Below are 22,271 nucleotides of genomic sequence, written 5' to 3'. Positions count from 1 at the left end.
GTGTGGGCAGCTTAGCAATGGGCAAGGTGTCAGCCATCAGGAGCCGCATGGGTACGCTTGTTCTCTTGGCAAGTCTTTGGTTAGCCTCATTGTGATCTCAGAGAAAGGATAATAAAGCTGTTCAACTATAACGAAAGTGGACAAATCTTATAATTTAGGTCTTGAGATTTATAATGTTGCCTTTGTGGTAATCATTGTTTATTGCAGTTTACAATCTTGTTACAAATAACTCTCTGTGGACCTCGCAATTCTTCTCCCAGGCTGGGACAAAGTGTACAGATCAACCTCTTATAAATTAAGATGGTTTCTCATTAAGATGTCAGTCATTAGCAGTCTGTGCACCTGATGTACATTGTTAACCTTTTACACTGCTGAATATATTGCCGCCATTAAATATCTTCACTATTAGGGACAATTGACCTGTTCTTAAACGCTGTTTATCCATTTACAGATATATTTGAGTCCTTTATCATGAGTGTCCATCTATAACATAAATCAACAGGGGATTTAATTTAGTTTATTGCTAGATGGGTGTTTTTTTGCTGTGTTGCACATTGGTTTAATTATCTTGCTGTGAGCTGTTTTGAGAAATTACCTGCCAGCTGTAGGGAAGGATAGCAACCCTTAATGTGGACTTGAATTTAGAAAGTGAAGACACTGTACCTTATGTAGAATATTGAGTGATTGTACATAAGAAGTATCCTAGAAATCAACCTTTTTCTTCTGTAATGTTTCTAAAAAATAGCTATGCATTGTTTGTTAAATGGGTTATGTAGCTGTATATGTGTGACGAGTAATGCTCTAAAGCAGTGATTCTTCTTTGAGCAATGAGAAATTTGTACCTCTCAGGTCAGTTTATCTGACACCAGTTAGCAGTTTGGGTGTCTGTAAAGTTGGCATTCTTCCTATGGCCAGCTAAGAGGCATTTAGCCAATTGACCGCCGGGCAATTTATCACGAATTGGGCATTTCATATATAGTGTTCCTTGAGATCTACGAGTTATTTCAAGGGTTCACCAATGGTAAAGTATTTGAAAAAGGCTTCTGTAAGATTTGCAGCAGATTTTGAGTGAGATTTGGAGATACTGTTTTTGTGCTGCTCAGTGTTCTTCTTGCCGGAGTGAAGATGTATCTGCAGTGCAAGGACCCCCTTGCTTTTGCTTCATTTTGTGGTTTTGTACTGCTTCCTCCTTTCCTGTGGCTTTTTGATCAGTACAACCTCAGTCATCAAATCATTTTTCATCAGGGGGCAAGGGGCAATTAAGAACGCTTCATAGAACACATGAGCATTGCGTGTGTCAAGCTGTTGGAGACTGCAACTTTGTGTGAGAGCAGCATTCCAGAACTGCAACGTGCAGTTTGATTTAGAGCTGCATTAATTTTATGTTATAAAAAAGGAAACTATTTATAATTAGCGGGAAACACCTACACATATGTTACCTTTTTGCAAGTCTGTGTGCATTAGGGTTATAAAAGTGTAGGGTTTAATTGAGCTTTTAACCTTTCTTCGCCCCCACCAGGCGAAAAAAGTGCCCTATTGTAATTTGCAATAATATTTAAGTGAAAACCCTTGCACAGTGATTACTACATTTATGTATTTATATAAAGTGATAATGGCCCTTCTTAGTCACCTCTTCTGTAAAATAAATTCAGTTCAGTTAATCTTTCCTCATGGCTCATCTCTTCTATTCCCCTTGTTGATTTAATTGCCCTTCTCTGCATTCCAGTTTTTTTTTGTGAACTGCTGCCAAAAACTGAACTGCATAGGCAAGATAAAGTCTTACTTAGGATTTTTACAAGGACTTGATTGTATTGAAGCTTGGAATTCTGATTCTGTGCCACTACCCTGCCTCCTGCCTTGGTACTGGTAGTGAACAGAATCCACAATTTACAACCCCCTTTGCTCTGCTCTTCCAACCATTAGCTGCAAGATCAGACACTGCCAGTCTTATCTTACCTGTCAGTTGGCAGAACATTTGCAAAATGTATGTGAATGCAAGAATATTTCTAAATGATATTTGTTATGTATATTTTATATAGAGAGGGGAAGAGAGAAGAGCAGTAAAATCTGCTTCATGTTTTTTCCCCCTAAGCCAGAAAAACAGAACATATATTACCGAAGTACCATACTGTAGCAGCTTGTGCTTCCATCTGTAATGTTAATTAGAAATTTATTTAAATGGTCTTGTTAGGATTTTAGATCAAATCAATTACAATTTTAAATTTTTACTATTTTATGCCAATTACAATGATGCTGTTATTTTTAACACTGTAAGCCAAAATGTTCGGTAACCGTTGTGCAGCTGTTAGCATTGCTAATGGAGTTTTAGGGAGAAAATAAAAAACCTAAAGGATATGTTTAGACTGGCAGTGAGGATGGGGTGCAGTTATCGTTTTTTGGGGTTGAACACTACATATGGCATCCACCCATGGCAGCCCTAATGTGAATGAATATGGGCGACTCCGCTCATTGCTGCCAGATTTGCAAATTCTGGTTCTATAAGAACCAGTGCTTCAGTGCATGTGGCCGAGTAGCATGCAAGGTGGTATTTGCTGGAAGCTGATTGAAATCACCTGCTTCCACCACAGGTCTGAACCTTCCCATAGTGTAAAGGGATGATAAAGCCTACTTCACCACTTTGATACACTATTTATGCAAAGGTTTGTGTACATTAGACTATTACACCTATATGAGCCTTTTGGACATCCCATTTTACACCATGGCCAATAATATGGAGTTCCACAGAGGTTTCCTTACACCGCAAAGTTATTCCAAGGTCCCCCATGCTAGAAAGGATAGATTAACTTATTGGACATCCCATTTTACACCATAATCAATATTATGGCATTTTACAGAGGTTCCCTGACACCGGAGAGTTATTTCAAGGTCTCCCCATATTGGAAAGGATATATGAACTTATTGGATATCACATTTTACACCATGGCCATTTATATTGTGTTCCACAGAGGGTCCCTGACACCTGAAGAGTTCCACTCTGTGTCTCTTACAACCTCCACTCCTCTGGGAAGACCTTCCACAATATCTTGTTTACCTGTTTAGCCTAAAGAGAATTTGTGAGGTCAGATACTGATATTGAATGGGAAGACCTGGCTTAAAATTGACATTGTCAATTCATCCTAAAGATGTTTAGTACAGTTCAAGATCAAGAGTCTATGCCGTCTACTTTTCCACCAAACAGATAGAGGTGACTTTGGGCACATTCTGGAACAGAAAACTTTCCCAAACTGTTTACTTCAAGACTGGAAGTGCACGTTAGTCTAAAATGCCTTTGAATGTTGAATTATTACCCGTACCCGTATGTGGCTTCATTGGTGAGATTTACCCTGATTTTCTACTGACAATTTACAAGGAAGGAAGTAAAGGTAACTCTCTTACAGCAGAACAAAATTATTTTCTCTAGTATAGTAGGAAACCTTTGCCAGTTTTTTTTCTATTTTTGTCTCTGTTGTAGATTTTTTCTTTCGTCTCGCTTCTTGTCTGGGAAAACATTTGTCAGCAGGATACTCTTTCCTTTGCTATATAACCCACTGATGTCAACATTTACCCCTACTATGGCTGAGCACCTGCTGTTTTGAATGGACCATTGTTATTTTCTTTTATTAAAGCCTTACACCAGGGATAATCATTTTTATCTATTACCTGAGTTCAGCTTTCATTCTTCAAGGGCCAACCTAACCAAAGCCGATATTATGGTGTTTATTGGATGCTGGAAAGTTAAACGCTTGCACAGTGTTTTTCTGACTATCGAACTCTATTGATCGGATCTCTGCTAAGAATTTCAGGCTTTTTGCTGGTTCTTGGCTGCTTATAGCCAATAGAAAAGTCTATATATCACACTGTTCTCCACTTACTTTGCAGCCTTCACTGCCACACATGTGCATGTGGCCCCAGTGTCCAGTAGTATTGATTTGTAAGGGTGCTGTAATGGCAATGACCTTTAGTAGCCTCGTGTTAGGTTTCCTTTGTCTTTGACAGTCTTCTTCAGCATCTCTTTAGCCTTGGTCTATGACCATGTCCAGTAGTATGTTGGAAGGCTCCAGCAATCTTTTGTAGCACTGCATATACTGAATTCTAAGTTTTCCCTGCCCCCTGGGATTTCAAGGGCCCAAAGTGAAGTTCTCCTGTTTCTAGTAAGTTAGTTAGTATGGCTGCCCAGCTGAGTACACTTGTTGCTTAAAGTTCCTGTATTCAGCAGATGTGGCCATAGTTGCTGGGGGATCGGCCCCGATAGTATGTGCAGCGGAAAGCCATCCATAAGGAATGGCCCCAACAGGATTTTTCCTAAATTTCTGAAGACAACAAACATAGTTCAATAGATATACAAAGTTCCCAACTTTGTATATCAAGTCTGTAGCATAAACATTGGCTCGTCCGAGCCACTAACTAAACTTGTAACAGTTGCATACTAATGGGGTTCTCTTTAAATGGGTTCCCCTGAACAAAACAGCACATTTACCTCTTTGGTGTGCTGTCAGTAGTCCAACTTTCACCTACCTAGCAGAGAGAGGAACAGAGTCCCAGGATCAGTCAGTTCACTATAGAGCCTGTGCATCTCAGCTATAAAGCCTGTGCATAGCTGAGATGAATAATAAGGTATGATTACCAGGTTAGACCGGGGGCTTTATCACACTTGAAACTATACAGAGTCTCGAGGTTTGCAGAATCCAGAACAAAACTTTAGGGAAACAAAAACTTTGTTCTTTCCATAAAGAGATGCAAATCTTCCACCCCCCCCCCACCATATGTGGGTCACTGACTTAGTTGACACCTACCCAACCCATAACCCTACCAGCCAATGCTCACAATGTATATAGTTGTAAGAAATTATGAATATTATTAGGATGAATATTCAATCAAATTTATTATATTAATTCAATAATAGTAATTCCTTCTGTAAGTTCTTATGCGGTCGTCAGCGAAGGAGAAAACACACAACATTTGCGTATAGAAATGTTATATTGTTTACATCAGCGGTTGCCAACTCTTGTCCCGGATAAAATTTTGGTGGTCCGAGGCTCTGGCCGGTGTGCCCCCCAGCGGGGTCAAGAGAAGTGCATCGTCCAGAATCCCAAACCATGTTCACTGTATGGCCTCAACTCTCCCACTCTCGCATTGCAGGCTCAGGGCGGGTTGTGTCTATAGACTGGGCAGGTTCTGGCATCATGACAACACTATATAGGGGAAGTTTCTTCCCTTTTGAGTGACACCCAGATCCCTGCGCATGTCCAGAGTCCGTGGATTCGGTGGTCCGCGACATCAGAAAGGTTGATGACAACTGGTTTACAGAATCATATGTGTGTGAAAATATAAGTTTCATAACACAAATATAAATATAACACTTACAACAAATAATAACAAAATTAAAAGCAAAGCCTACAAGCAATAGTTACTCTCTTTTGGGCAGAACCAATTTGTGACCCCTCCTTGGGTCACCTGTTTTTTGCTTCTCCCTCCTGTGTTGTCTACTCTCCCTGTGTTCCCAACACTTTCTTTTATCCTGGTTTTACAACCCCTCTTGGTTGTCTCCTGGTTGTCATGTCTCTATCAACATAAACCATAAATCCTTCACCTAGGCTACTACAGGTTTGTTAACACTGATGGCCACATCAAGATTCTTTATCCCAGGTATGATAAGTTACTGGAATTCCAACTGTTCCCTCCAGATGTGGCATTAAAGAAGCACTTGATTTATTAGGTTGCTACCCATCAAATGATGTTTGTGTCATGGTCACTAAGACAGTAGGCAGAAAAACTTGTTTGGGTGCAACAGATTTATAAACAAAATATATAAACTCTGGTCAACACAATGTATCTGATTTATTACAGCTCTCCAAAGCTGGAGAGGATACACTTTCATCAGTAAAGCTTGGTGATCCAGCAAACTTCAAATGGATTTCTTCAAAGTCAGCAAATGTTTTCAATCCTAGACAAGATCCATTCCAGGTTTGCTGGATCACCCAGCTTCACTGATGAGTGTATTCTGTTTGGCCATACCCTGGGAATCTTACATAGTGATATCTAAGTGAACCAATCATTTGAAGGTCTTGCCTCACTTAAAGAACTTCTCCTCGACTTGGGTAGATGACTAACCTACTTGACACATATACCAAATCCACAACCCTACCAGCCAGTGCCTCACGTACGGAGCGTCTGTTCTTCTGATATATATTATAACTGCACAATTGCAATCCTTCCAGCTGGATGCTCTTATGGGATTTTCCATCCCTGAGGATCTATTTCTGAGCAGATAACTTTTGGTCAACTTGGCTGTTCGCTGATGATAAGCAAAATGGGACTTTTCTTAGCTAACGATTGGCTGCTTTTTCTGTTCCTTAACTTAAATAGACTGTAGCCACGCGATCATTTTTTTCTTTCTTTTTTTAATTTGCTCATCTTTCTTGCTAAATAGCTTTTACCTAGAATGAGAACAGACACAATGAACCTCTTGAGGACAGTAGGTTTTTCCTTTTTCATCCTTTTTTTTTTTTTTCCCTATTGGTCGTTTTAAACTTTTGTGCCGCCTCTGGCTTAGAAAAACTTCTCCAGCTTGTAAAATAAAAACCCCAAGGCGCTCTTCCCATTCACTGGCCTTGTACTTTTTATGCGAATTTTGCGCTGATGTCAGCTTCTCATCTGATGCCTGGGAAAAATACTTATCCAATCACATGCTCATTGTGCTCGTCTTTAGAATCATGTGAAATCTCTTTCACCCACATCTACGCCTTTACAAGCTCGAGTATGATTTGTGTTTTGTCCTAAGGGGTTTGTCACAAAATAATGTGTAGGTACTTTTTAATATTTGTGCTATTCCACTTTTTTTGTCCTGTTTGGGAATATTTTCTTTCAATATCACCATATTTAGTGCGAATTGGGATTGTTATTTTTGTTTACCTGTTGTCTGGATTTTTTTTTCAAAGCATAACTAAACCATACTAAACTCACCTGTCCCTGTTTTGTCACAGAGTGCCACCATTCTTTTCCTTCTTTGTGTCCTAGTTGCGATCTTTGGCTATCTTGTTTTCTTGGGATGGCGTAAGTTCATTCCATCCTGGCAAGCATGGGGGAACCTGGAATTTCCAGGTATATTTGACAGTTCCACAGAGCAATAAGACATGAAAGATTATTGTAGAGGGGACATTACCTGTCCCTTTCTGCAAAAATGACCTGTGTGATTTTACATTTTTAAAAGTGGAGCATTGGTTCCTAGTAATAAAAAGTAATTGCATGCTTCTCTGAAGCATGTTTGGCTACATACCTTTACTTTATTGATGTAAAGCTCCATCCTCACATATTCTTCATTAACAGCATCATGTCTGCAAGCAGGAGGTGAGAATATCTCTGTAACAAGATGCAAAGTCAAGGTATGTAGCTTCAGAGGAGAACAGCGAATAGCTTTTTCTTTAAAAATTACATACAGACTTCAGGTACATTTTAATATTCAGAAAATCTAACTTAAGAAGCACTTTTCGCTGCTGCTGTTGCCATCTCTTGAGTCTTACTCAAGAAAAATGACAATCAAAAACTTTTTAGTGCTACCCCACAGTTTAAAAATACCTTTTCTGAAAGTTGCATGTGATAATTACTAAACTATTCTTATTCTTTCGCTACATTGAAAACTCAATTGCCTGTATATAACATTGCTTTCAAAAGTTGTAACTCTGATATACCAGGTGTACTAAAAATCTGCAAAGCTCCAACTGTTATATATTTAAATCATTTCAATAAACAAACTCAAAAGGAAAATACTCCTTCAGCACTGTCCATGTTATTTTGCATTTGTTCAGAATATTTAAAAGCGGATAGTTAGATGAAAATTCATGGAATCTCTGGAAGAAGCCAGCATATGCCTGAATGTACTGGCAGCTATGCAATACAGAAATATTATTGGTTTATAGTGGAATTGGCTTTTTCAACAGAAGAATCTATTTATGCTGCCATCATGACTCAAAATTTGACAACCCAACAAAGCCTATGAATATATCTTAATGAATCCATGTTGGCGCCTTTGATGCTCTGCGCCGAGACACGGGAGGCTTATCATCCAGAGGGGCTAATCCTACAGAACAAATAACTCTACCACCTCTTGTGCAAGCTATGCAGCCTCCTCTCCCTACGTGAAACTGATATTGAAATCCGTCTTGTTCCTCGGGCTCACATTAAAGCCGCACCGATTTGAAACAGCCGTTAACTCTGTGAAAGTTTTCCATTAAATAAAAAAATAAATAATAATGAAAAAAAATTCTGGGCAAGACTAAGCATTAGGACGCATCAACAATGAGAAATGGGCCCCCCTGGCTGCGTAGACTGCATAAATTGCCATATTTAAGCCAACTGGAGATGAACTTGAAGTCGGAAGAATAGAGAGCATAGAATTGCTGAGTTTGAATGGCACTTTGATTTCTATGGGCATCTTGCAAAAAGAGAGAAAAAGTGTATAGAAATGATAAATACCCAAGGGGGGAAACATGTCGAAGAAAGGTACAAAATGGTGACATGACCGTATAGAACAGTGCTTCTCAAACTTTTTAACATGGGGGGACTCCTAAAATAACTTTCAGGTCTTTAGGGAACCCCTGCTATATTTTCCTTATCCACAGCTCACAGTATATTAGTGTGGTGCTCAATAGGAAGAATGTCTCTTACTTTGCTGTGCAGTGAGAAGAACAGAAAGCCAAAAAGATGATTGGTGTCGCTTTTATTGACCCGAGATTTACAAATTGCTCATTGCTTAAGGAACCCCTGGAGGAACCCTGGTTAACACACACTGGTAAAGACTGTGTACTCTTCAATAGTGGCCAATTAAAGATGCACCGTATCTTATGCCAGTAATAGTACAATGCTTATTAGCTTTGATGGCATGACGTCACCCCTCTCTTTAGCACCTCTTGCTTCCTCTCACCTCTTGGCCATTCTCCGTAATGCATGACTTCATTGGTCAGGGGTAACAGGAGCAATATGAGTTTGGGAGCTATGCAGTATTGGGACAGGGCCCACATTGGCATTTTTGGTGTATCTTCCTAGTAACAGATGGGTTGAAGTCTTGAAAAAGTATTCTGTTGTTGGTAACTGAAGAAGAGAAGGATGGGCATGTTCAAGAATCAGTGTCATACGTCATGATGGCCTTTGCTTGGAATGAACTAGCCACACACAGTCCTAAACCGCCCATTTTGCTGTAACAGTCTGTGTATCTAATGCATCGATATGAAAATTTCTTTTGTTACTGTCATAGTAATCTGTATTCCCTTGTTGCCTATACAGTGTTTTTCTTTTAGCTTGGCGCACCACCCAAGCTAAAAGAAAAACTGTTTTTGAGTGGTTATTGGAAAACTTCTGGGGAGAATATTGCCTTGCATTGTGGGATTTGTGATTTTTTTGGTTACTGGAAAGTTTGGTCGTAATACTTTGGAGGGTTGGCACATAATACAAATTAGAAAGAATAATGACACATACTAAAAGGAGGGTGGGCATTTGAAAATTGTAACAGTATCGTGGGGCGGTAAAAACCTGATTTTAGGGGTTACATTATTCTTTTGGCAATAACAACTAGCAACACTAAATTTGTCTGATGTTCTTGTCTACTTTTTGACGACCCACATACAGCTTTTTCTTACCCTGCCTAAAAAAATTATGGGGGGTTGCACCATTGACCACCATTGACCACCATTGACCACCATTGACCACCACACTAATTTACTGTGAGCTGTGGATATAGTAATTCTAGAACGGGTTTCCTGGAGACCTGAAATGTTTTTCAAGGGGTTCCCCCATGTTAAAAATGTTGAGAAACACATAAGTCATGTAGGCAATCTGGCAGATCCATGATCGACACAAGATGAAAGACTGCAATGCAAGTGAAGGGCGGGGAGCACAGTGGTGTGCCGCTTGTTCTTTCTCCCCCCTCCCCTCTCCATAGAGCAGTACGGCGCTGTATGTACTGTATGTACATTGCTCAGTCATGAATCTTTCAGTCTTTTGTCATTGGAAAGGATCATGAAAGGTCCGTTCCATCCACAGAAATCTCACATGTGTACATAGCCTAAGTTCTGTGCTTTAGCAAGCAGGGCTAACAACACTAGTTGGTCTTCTATCACATCAGAGGCACTGTGTTATCAGCTCATACAGAAAGATAAGAGCTCACTGGACTGCCTTAAGATCAAAATTTTTTTTTATGGATTGGAAAATATTGTTCTCCACTTTGATAATCCATCAAGGGTGCATGACGCCAGCATTTGGCTATGCAAGAGTATTTAGATTTAACTGTGAATTCTGCTGTGGGAGTTATCACCATTGAAGTCCCCAGGACACATTAAAAGTCAGAGTATGCTTTATCTCCGATGGTATGAAAAGCTTCAGTTGTGGGTGTAGTTATCATTAAATGCATTTTTATTGCAGCCTTCACCAATTAGCTATTACATACAGAGCCCTAGCCATCCTCTTACCACAGGGGACGTGAAATATGAAAGTCAATTTGTACAAATGGTAAGACACTATACTACAATTAGTCACTACAACACTGGCCAGTTTTCTATCAGCAATAGCGCAATGGTTACACGAGAGACAGTTTTTATGTTATTAAGGTCAGTAGAGACTGCAGACAGCAAATTGGCTCTCTTAATTATTTGCCTTGTTTTTTTTTCTATTCCTATTCATACTATTACTATTATTCGTCTCAGCAGGGCCACCAAGATATGCTCCAATGTTTTATTTTCCATAATACACTCAGATTTTAGATTGTTAAAAAAACTAAACGAAACGCAATGACTAAATCTTCCCATCCCCTGATCTGTAATGGTTGGCATCACAAAAAAGCTTTTTACGCCTGCAATCCTATTAAAGAAAAATGTGCCTTCCAAAAAATAAAAAACACTATAGGACGAACATAAGGAGCGCATTTCCCACTGATATTCTGTCCTTAGTTTTTAGTGATGCTTTTTCCTTTTTTAATTTTTCTGAGTTAAGTGCCTTTTCCAGGACAACTTGTTATGGCATTAGAGGGGGCTTGGAAACGTCTACCAGTTGTCAGTTTTTTGTTTTGTTGTACTCATGTGAATGGGGAATCTGCTGTATGCTTTGTTGACGGTGAAGTGTTTCTCAACCTCTTTTACATGGGGGAACCCCTTGAAAAAACTTTCAGGTCTTCAGGGAACTCCTGCTATAAATGTTAAATCCATACAACATATTAACGTGGTGGCTATTTGGAAGAATGTCTCTTACATTGTTGTCCATTGGTAAGAATGTCCTCCGTACAGATAGCCAAATAGTCTATTGGTGTCAGTTTGAACTGACTTCTCAAGCTCATTTCTCAAGGAAACCAGATCAACCTCTGGAACCTCTTTTGGATGTCACAGACCTCTAAACATACAGACTCCAGACCACGCATGCGCAGGGAACCAGTTGTCACTGAAAGGGGAAGAAACTTCCTCCAGAGATTCGTCATGATACCAGAACCCGCCCCACTCTCCCAGGTGTGAGCTTGTGATGGGAGAGTGAGTGAGTTGTGTCCAAAGAGACAACCTGCCCACTGCCCTGAGCCTGCAATGCATACGGGAGACATGGTCCGCGGATCACTGGTTGGCAACCGCTACTCTGGAGGAACCCTAGATTAATCCCACCATGATCTGATTCCACCATGAGTTTTTATAGCTTTGCTTGTTTGAATCCCATAATCCTATAATAAGGAGCACTCTCCCCTAAATTTTTTTAGCTGGATGGGAAGAAGCTGTAGGCGGATGCAGACAGAGTCTCTTTGAGCACTAGTACCTTGTTACTCAAGGTAACGCTTGGATCCTAAAAGATCCTACTAATATACAATAGTGTTAAAACATACTTCCAACATAATTGACCAACTTTGGCCAAATAAAACTATCTAAATGACCATTGTTATTGGTTTTATAAGAGGGTGATGGAATAAGAGGATGTCTGTTTGTCTATGGAGAATGTACGGTGGTTAACATTATTATCATTGGAAATAAACACAAATTAGATAAAATATAAATATACCATATTGCACATGCATTTTAATTTTATTATCATGTACACAGAGCTTTAGGTATAAATCCAAGTTGTTGATGTTTGTTTCAACATGGCAGGAATTTCTTTATTTACTTCTGAATTTACTAAATACTAAATGCTCCTCTTTAATTTCACGTCTACAAAACAACCAAAAACATAAAAGATTAAATAGAAAGAACAGTGCCTGCTTTCCTGCCTGCCTCCTTTGTAACTAATTGCTTCTTTCCAAATTACAGACTCTTTAAGTCTGCCAAATCAAATCTTTTTTTTTTTTTTTTTTTTTATAATACAGGGCTTGTTATGGTCTTCCGACCAAAAAAAAGTTTATTTTTCTACTTTTGTCAGTAGCAAGTGCCAAATAAATATAATCGCAGAACAGTGTAATTAGATGCTGTTGTCTCACGGCGAGACACCTGCATTGTGACAAGAAAACCACCACATCAACGGCACCTGCCAAATGCAAATTACTCAGAAAGGTCAACGTGTGCCTTGCTGTAGAAGTGTAGACTGCCGATCAGCACTTGGCATACCCGGGACAGCAATCAAAATTGTCAGATGCGAATACTGTGTCCTTAGTGTTACATCTTCACTGCCAGGATTGGAAGAGTAAATCAAATGTGTTGGAAGCATGTTGGACTGCTGCCAATACATAAACATCACAGGCCTTAAAGTGAGCCTATAAGTATTGAAACATGTGACAAAAGTGCATGGTTTACCTTTGGGGAAGAAACGCATATGTGCAATAGATTCTAAGATATCGGTAGCTAATAAAAGCTCCTCTATTGAGCATTTAGGGAAATAGGAGCCATCTTTGAGCAGTAAGTAGTCATGGAGAGGTGGACTAAGCTCAACTGCTACAAGAAAAGTCAAGAGCTGCAAAAATCTTGGACGACTACTGTTTTCAGCAAAGGGAACAACTATGCATTTTTTAAAGATGCTTTGGCTTGTTACTGGTTATCTAAAGTGTGGCCATATTCTTAAAGTACATCTACCATTGAGAGAAGATGGAAGCTGCCATTGCTGAGCTCCAACTAAGGAATGTTAATTGCCTGGATGTAAAGCTGATTTCAGTAGTTTCACCCACTTACGGAAATCAAGCTTGCAGATAACTGCAGCACCAAAATTAGCTGAAGACCTGAGCTGCATGTTCATTTTGGTCCAGAAAGTCAGAAGGAAATGGACGGAAGAGGTTTAGAAAACCAGCTTGGCTAACTGAGTTTTTTTAGAACCAGGTTATAACTGGAAGCTAATCTGTTGAAAGGTTCACTGTAAAATACATCTTAATATGGGGTACTAAACTCTCTGGGACTTCCATGTTCATTATTTGATTGCATAAGACCACAACACAACTCGTGAAGTTCATCTCTTCATCGGTTGGTCCTGTCCAGACGTCGACTTATACTAGGGTTTTCGAGGGTTTTTTCCCCTTTAATATTACACACAGCCAGTGTTTTGGGAGCCAAAGCACTCTCTCTTCATCAAGGTTTATTATTGAAATATCAGTTTCCGATGTAATACATTAAAGGGAAGCATTCTAACTCATTATTACCTAGATGTGTATATCACTGGATAGCAGAGCAGGTTTATTCCTGCTGCTTCAGCCTGCTTGTGTCGTTTTGAGCATGCATATTTAGAATTTCTATACACTGGTGCTACCTTAGAGGCAGCTGAAGACCTGCTTCGAGATCGACTGATCCTGCGTGGTTCCCCTTGCCAGCCGCTTGGTCAATCGCGCCACAGCACTGGTTCCTAAAGAACCAGCCTCTGCACATTTGACAGCTGGCGGCAGTGATTGGAACTTTAATCTTCACTACCACCCTATTCATTCCATATGGAGGTGCCACTGGGAGAAGTGTCCCCTGAGAGGCAGTCAGAAAGCAGTAAATGCACTACAGCCTCACTGAAACTAGAACATAGACAAACTTTTTAAATTCTATTACCTGTTACGTAGCTGTGGTTTTATAAAACAACTCCCAATAGATTACCTATGACAGATGAAGGTGCAGCCCATCCAACCTCAGGAGCCCTAAAACAGAGGCTCTTTTTACTCCAACAATTATTACTTCCATTTTGAGAGGCAATATGCCAGTTCTACATAAATGAATAATGATATTCTCATGCACAGACAAATCTGCAGGCCTTTGAATTGCACGGGGACCTGTAATATAAAACTGTTCTCTAGTTAAACAGTATATGTTAATGCCATGCATAAATCATACAGAATGAAGGGGAAGGGCCATTGAGATGAGGGTTGGGAATATGATAATGTTTCCCAGGGGTTATTACAATCAATTTCATAGACCAAGAGTTGCAGGGAGGAAGGCAATCTATGCATTATTAATCACAGAGAGCTTTTCTATGGAAATTGATTTATACAGAAAACAGAGAATATAATGTCATGAAGATTGTATATTGGTATCCGGCTTGCTTTTTCTTATTTGATTGTAAAACAAGATGATCCGTCCAGTCCTAAATAGCCTCTTGTATTGTGTATGTGAATATGGCCCCTATGTTGGCAAACAGCAACAGCCTTGAAAAAGATTAATCCCTTATTCATTTAAAGGAAACCTGTCATGGCTTCTCCTTCTAAAAATGTTAGATACCCCAGTGTTTTCCCCAGCCCCTTTTAACCAGGGAACTTTTTAGTAACCACCCAGCTGTTTTTGCGTGGTCACTGATAAATTTGGTCACAATACAGGCTTTGCCAACCGTCTACAGCTTCTTCCCATGCACCTTAAAAAAAACTTCAAGGTAAAATACTTTACCTGGTTGTCATACTTAAATTTTGACTTCAGCACCTACTTAGTCACTGACCTGGAGCAAGTACAGGGATAAGGAAGTCAGACTTTTTCTGGCACTTATCGGTAAATAGTTTTTTCTTAGAGCATTAAGTATTGAAACCAGACAACCATGCAATTTTTTTGGAAGTTGGTTGTAGTCCCAAATTTCTTTCATGAGTATTTCCTTGACACTGTCACTTTGCCCCATATTGGACACATCAATGTACACACTTTAGTGATAACACCAATAGAGACTCCTAGTTTTATTACAGAAACTTTGACCCAATTAAATTAGTAAAAGTTAGAAATTTTGAGTAGATGGACATTCTGCTACCAACCTTTCTTTTCATAGTCCTACCTGCTCTTTTTTTGTTATAGCAGTTGTGCATTATAATTAACAATGGTTCTGCTTTCCAGTAGGATGCAAAATTAGACCTAATGCACATAGTAATCAGCAAGTCTTGGCCTGACATGCCCCTTTTCCCCCCATTTTAAGGACACATAGCCTGAGGGGAGTGGATGTTACTTGCCTCTTCTAGCACAGAGTACTGCAGTGCAAGATCAGAAATTGGCATTTACAGTGATAAAAAAAGAATGGCATCAGGGTCCATAACTGGGGGTTGGTTTTGAAAAGGGCTTTTTTAGTATTACCAGGCGTTAGATTTGGATTGGGTCTTAAAAAAAAACACTTTTTATCTATATCTTCAGCTACAATGCATTGAACATGTCTAGGAAAATTCTGTTTGTGGTAACCATACAATCAAGCGGGTGTCACTTTTCATTTAAAGTTCATAAAATGCAGCATAAACTACATTAAGGTGCCATGTGGCATACTTCCACTTTTTATTTTCATCTGGTTTCATGCATGTGGCCGATTGCTGTCTTGGGGAACTTTGGCAAAACACTGCCAGCTCCCTTGTAAGAGGAAAATATTCTATCACGACGCCAGAAGTAATTATCAATCAAGTTCAACCAGGCAAATTAATAGTCCAGCTTATGTCCGGCAGCTGTGATATCATTGCTGTCTGCTGTGCCGGCACCATGGAGAGCCTTTGCTGTCCAGACACATGATGTATTTCCAGCCATGGTAAGTTAGGATAATGGAAATCTTTATTTTCCTTTACTTTACTGTTTTTAGATAAATGTTGGAAGCCATAATGTACCGGTGGCTTTTAACAGCATGGTAAACCAATCATCGAACTGTATTGCAGACCCCTCGGAGTGCCCGAATGCTTCTGTATTTAATTTGAAGAGCCCAAACATTGGGGTTGAGTTGTTGTAATGCAAACAACGGATGGTTCTGCACTTCATGAACTTTTTGACTTCCATTGTTGCCACTGTTGGGTGCTCAGAATTTCTTTCCTGAACTGGACCTTTATGTAAACATACAAACCTTAATTAAGCAAATCACAACATATCACATATACAAGGGTTTCATTATTCAGCTTTTCATCATTGAAAAGCCACCATTCCAATGAACTTGCCAAGGCTGAGATGTGGCCTTATGTCTGCTGCAAGCCGAAGGAATCCTTTACAAAGTCTTCTCATCCTCAGTGAGCAGACTGTAGATTGTACAAGGTACTCCGACACCAAAACACTCTTCCATATTGGTCAGTTAAGGTGCAAAGCTCACAGTGCAAACTGAGCAATGTAGATTCATGCTGTTTTTGTTTTTTTTTGGATATTATTTTAAAATATGATATTAAGCGGGTCCATAAAATTGTATTCATTTGCCAAAAAAACATTATGAATGGGGTGGAATCACAGTTCATGGTAAGCAGCGTTACTCTTCTTGGTGCATTGTAGTGCCTTTCATTTATTCTGAATGACAACCCAATGAACAGACCTGCAACCTTGCAAACAAAAATGCTGCATGCACTAATGTTGTTGCTCTTTGGTGCATTAGGCAACCCATTCAAATAATTAGTGTAAAAAATGTGCACAGTGCATGGGTTTGCAGCCACGTTGATATGAACCCAACCTAAAAGCCATCTTTTTATGTTAACATGAGGGCAGCCATTATTTATTGATATGTACATGCTGTGTTTCCTTTTCAGTAGCACATCATTTGTACAGCTCTGAATAAAAGCAGTAAACAATAAAGAGCTTGTGTGCATAAACACAGCTATTCAGTGTAGTTAGAGGATGAAAGCAATTATTGTAAACTAAAAAAAAATTGCCGTAATTAAAAGGGTGCAGCAATCATATTTTTGCTGTTTCCTGTAAACATTCCGTTACTGGTTGGTGAAAAGACAGGGCGGCCATTGTCAGGAAGATTTTGAAGACTTCAATTAAACAAGGACGAGATAGTTGGGATCTGTTGGAGTGTCTTGGAGTGAGCTCTTTGTGTAGATTTGTTGAGATCAAATGTTACAAAATGATAATAGGTATGAAAACAGTAATTTTGTAGTGAAATATTTGGTGATAATGGCCAGGTTGAGTAAATTCTAGGAGCTGGGTTGACAACGAGGAAAATAAACTTATAGCTTGATGCTGATCATCTTCTTAACGGTGGTTGATGTCTTCCATCACCCCAAAATACTCATTGGCCTTAACTCCCCTCCTTCCCCACCAATGCTTTGGCAATGCCCAATGAGCCATCCCTGGCCCTTCTATTGGTTTCTAAGATCCTCGAAAAACACAAAAAAGACCAAAGCTGAGTTTTTGTAGGTTTTTAGCAGCTTTATACCTGCTGGTTGTTTACATTGGAGGATTGACAGTGTTCCAAGATTCAATTCTCAGAAAATCCTGGTTTATGTGTCTTGAAAATATTCTTTTTCACAATGCTTATAGATACATAGATGAATAGTGACTTGTTTTAAGGTGGTTTTACTGCTTGATCTGAATATGTGTACATTTTGACAGGCTCATGTTAAAGTTGGGCATAAGGCATGCTTAGGCAATCTTCCTGACAATATCTGCTGTGCTATTGCAACTTGATGAACCAGGACCATTGCACCTTTTAGAACAGTGTTTCTTAACCATGGTTCCCTGGAACCCTAGGGTTCCTCTAGAAATTGCTAGGGGTTCCTTGAACAATGGGCAATTTTTTGACACTCAGGTCAGTTTAAGTGACACCAAGGACCTTTTTGGCTATCTGTAAGGGTGGTATTATTCCCAATGGTCAGCAATTTAATAAATTATTACTTCTGTGCCCCATGACCTGTCATTTATGCTGGCTCCTGTAAAAGTGCTTGTTCATGCATCGTGCAGTCGTGAATCGTGAAAGATCCTTTCCAATGACAAATATTGCACCTGCATGCAAACCCTATGTTGTATTGTGTTTATTTGTTTATTGTATATATTACAGTTGTGTAAATAAAAACCATGTAACATAGATATTTCCATCTGCCCAATTTTTATCCTACAGGTGCTTTTTGAGAAAATATATGGGGTGAAAGGTTTTTAAGTCATTTTCAGGTTTTAAATGAATGTTTTGACGTGTACAAAAATATAAAAAATATCCTGGTAGAAAAGTGGTTATTTACCTAGAAATTGTCATTTTTGAATGTTTTATTTTTCAGTGCTGGGTGAGTGAACTCTAAAGTTGGTTGTTTATACCATTAACTTTTGACTCCTGACACTTTGCGGTCACATCCACACAAGCCAGTTCTCATTCTAGATAAAACACAACTTTTGAAAACCAGAGGCTGAAAGCCCTGCTTAGCGAATGCATACATCCACCTGGACAGAGGTGTAATGCGCAGCTTGGGGGAAACAGCGATGAAACCGACAACAGGAGTGATCATCCTAATTGCTCCCATTTCTGTTCTGTTTTCCCCAGAAGTTCTAAAGAGTTGATGTTAACTTGAAGCACAACTTCAAAAAAATAAATAAATAAAATAGGAATCTTTAGGACATCTTGGTTTCTGTTTGGTGTCCAGGTATTAGGTATGCGCAGACCTCCTTTTATTGAGTCAGATTATTGCCAGCCACACTATACAACCAACATTTTGTGGGCATCCCTTCAAATGACCAGGAGTGCCCACAGTACCCAGGTGTTTATAATGCTAGAGCATGCAAATACATTTTGGATATCTGTGCTTTTCCAAGCTTGTGGCAACAGTTGGGGGGAAGTCCTTTTCTGTTCCAGCATGATTATACCTCTGTGTACAAAGCAAACAAACTGGAATTATTAAACAGAGCCCCGACCTCAACCCTACTGAACACCTTTGGGATCAATTGAAATGCTGAGTACTAGAACCAACAGGTTTATGTTTATACACCCATAGGGGTGAACCCCCAAAAGGTAAGGGGGCACAATAACATATTATGAGACATTTAAAACTTTTGGTGGCTGTATTATGTGAAGAGCATTCATTCTTGCTGCTAACATACAGCAGCTTTACCTTAAACCAAATTTATAGAGCCAGACTTTTTATGGGTTATCCTCTATGCAACATGTAGTCATGCCATTTGACCGATAATCATATTTGGCTACACACCTACAGTACCTGTTTGGCATACTTAGTCCCAAGATTGTGTCTTTCATTCCTTAAATCAAGGTTTTAAAGGTCATAAGGGTTTCCTATTTAATATTTGTGAAAGTGCCACTAAAGAAGCAGGTTCTTCCTGCGAAATGCTTTGGGATCTGATATAGATCACTCAATTGCCAGCATCAACGTACCTGATCTACCTTGTTGTGATACAAACTTTTGGATTTTATTATATACTTTATAAACTTTTTGATGTTTGATATAACAAATACATTATTGTACCACTTAACTCCCTTTTTTTCTGGTGTTCACCACTATGGGTATGTAAACATAGACCCTTTGGTTCTAGTACCTGTTGATCCTGCCTTTAAAATCCACCTAATGCTGCTTCTTGAGCATGTGGCAACAGTTCTGCACTGCTTTAGGCTGGAAAGCGTAGTTGCCACTATGTGCCACCTTGGACTACAATTAAAATTAAAAAAAAACTCTTGCAAGTAGTATTGTCATTGCTTGATTCTTGTAGCTTGCCAACCAGTTCTATTGCCTGTTGATATTTGCCTGGAGGTTGCCAATTTTGTCTCCTGGACGCAGCATGACTCACATCTGCACGCAGCTTAAGCCCTTGGTATAAATGATAATTTCCCGACTGATGCAGCTTCCTTGATCATCCAATAGGATATATTTTATTTTTCTGTGTTCTTTATTAAATACTTACCCACCTTACATTTGGGTCACATCTAATTTACATCTAGCACTTCCACTACTCTTCCATATATTCCCTACCCTCCTGAAGAAGCAGCTTTACCATCCGCTGTGAAACGCGTTGAGTAAAGGTCACACTCTTTTAGCTTGTTATATTGCAGCAAATTATAGTTATGTTTTGCCTGGAAAGACCTTTGAATAATGAGTACCCAAGGAAAGACATGATTTTGAGTGTTTCTTCATAAATATGATGTAACTTTACAGGCATAAATTTGCAAAATTTGTAAAGTTTGTATTATTTATTTATTTTTTTTTATTAGAAATTGTTTTTGGCCTGGAAATTTTCTGAAGGTGTCCATAAAGGTCCCATATGAGTATTTTTTAATTTTTCTCTCTGGTTTATAACTGCTTTGGGGCTGGTGGCATATATGCAGTCCAGTGGTGTTTTCTAGTTTTTTGTCCATCTAAAAAAAAACATCACTTACCTTAACTTCTGCAGAGCCCCCAATCCCCTGCGCCATCTTGGAATTCTCCGTCATCCCAGCGCAAAGGAAGCACCGAGGGCAGCCATCTTCTTCCATCTTCTTTCTTCTCCCAACTATGTCACCTGATCCTGTACTGTGCAGGCGCTAGATCGAGTAGCATAGTTTGCTGTAAATGGGAAAAAAAGAGTGCCGATCTCTCAGCACATGCGCGAGATTGGCACTTTTTTGCTATTGTAAAAAGAAGCCCCTTCTGCGCATGCCTAAAATCGGCCCAAAGCCTCCTAGGATACAGGAAGTAGGTATCCCTGGAGGTTTTGCATTTTGTATAAAGTAAAATTCTGGTGAAAGGTCTGCTTTAAGTGTAAATAAAGTTGTCACTCTATTACAAAAAAAAAATAACAAGGTATTAAGGCCGAGGTGAAAAATCAATGTTCCCTTTTTTAATATTCAGGATTAAATATTATATATTATATAAGGCTTACTACATTATATTTACAACGAAGCTGTCACTTGCAATTAGCTAATTGTTGTCCATACACACAGTACGTGAAAAATTAATCGATGGAAAAGAAATCCAAGGTAAACACTACAATAAACAAATAGCTTGTTTAATCAGACTCATGTTCAGCTTTCTACTGTGCGGGGGAACAAAGCCACTGATGTGAAAGGAGGAGAGTGGGCAGCATGCTTGTTTTCTTTGATGTTAATCATGATGGTCTGATATGGTGAAAATTTTGCACAGTGAGAGATTTAGGTGTATGGAGGGAACCTGCCTCTGCATAAATATCAAAAAGTTATATATATGTATATAAAAAAAAAAAAAAATATTTCTAAATATTCCTCCTATTGTGGACAACAGCTGTTGGAATCCGTTTTAATGCTTTACAAAACTCCGGCGTACTCTCTACCTCCTGCTGCAATAATGCTCTGTGTTTTTATTGTGAAATATATGTCAAACGTGAGGGTTTGATTTAAAGCGAAACCATATAACAAATAAAAAAACACTTTTATACTTCATAGACATTTTATCAAACAGATGTTCCGTTTTACTTAAAGCTGTCTTGCAATCCGCTGTACAGGGAGATCAAGAAGAAACCCATCAGGGTGCCATTTTTCTCAGGTTTTAACAAGGAATATGTTGCAGTATTCTCCGCAGAATTTTTATTGATCTGTTATTTTCAGTAACCACCCAAAAAAAACTGAGCAGATGCTAAAAAAAAAGTTCTGGGTGGTGCACCCAGCCAAAAGGGGATGAGGAACACAGTGTTAATTGGGTTTACTGTAGTCATGTAATTGTTAGTTCACTGTCCTATCACGGATTGCGACCTATAAATGTTATTGATCTGTTGTGGAGAATAATGAGGTCTTCTGTCCAAAGGGCATTTTTGAGATGAATGGACATAATTACAAACCTTTTGCAGGTGATGAAGCTCTCTTATATCTATTTCTGCTGTGTGCTTAGTTGTTTGCTTGGAGTTTACCAGCTACAATTTCAGGCAAATGACTAGATTGACAAAAGTTTGGACCTTTAAAAGTGTACCTTTGTTCAGCCAGCCTTCTTATCAAGACCTCACTGCAGGTGTGAACTGAATTGAGCATTTTGACTTGGTCAATAACCCACCCCTATCCTGCTGATTGGACAACAAAACAGAGTATACCATTGCTGGGAATAAGAGGAGGCTGATACAATGAAAGGTTTAGGTACCTTTTCAGATATTATATTATTGCATTGTTAAAGTGTGTAGCTGACATAACTGATGCCTGCTAATATTAACAGGGGATCTGCATCACCAAATGTGATTCATTATTACTTTTATATCCAAAATCATGCTTGA

At 39.1% G+C, this 22,271-nt stretch overlaps 1 protein-coding gene across 2 annotated transcripts in view; it reads left to right on the top strand.

Moving 5' to 3' along the window:
• The window catches only part of SLC39A11 (solute carrier family 39 member 11), a 197,809-nt gene that overhangs the window by 12,920 nt on the left and 162,618 nt on the right, over positions 1 to 22,271 (top strand). The gene's annotated exons all lie outside the window — the stretch shown is intronic.

The sequence above is a fragment of the Pyxicephalus adspersus genome, chromosome 3 (genome assembly GCF_032062135.1).
Source record: "Pyxicephalus adspersus chromosome 3, UCB_Pads_2.0, whole genome shotgun sequence".
In the NCBI taxonomy this organism is placed as follows: domain Eukaryota; kingdom Metazoa; phylum Chordata; class Amphibia; order Anura; family Pyxicephalidae; genus Pyxicephalus; species Pyxicephalus adspersus.
The sequence above is the reverse complement of the archived record's forward strand: the minus strand, read 5'-3'. Positions and strand labels throughout refer to the sequence as shown.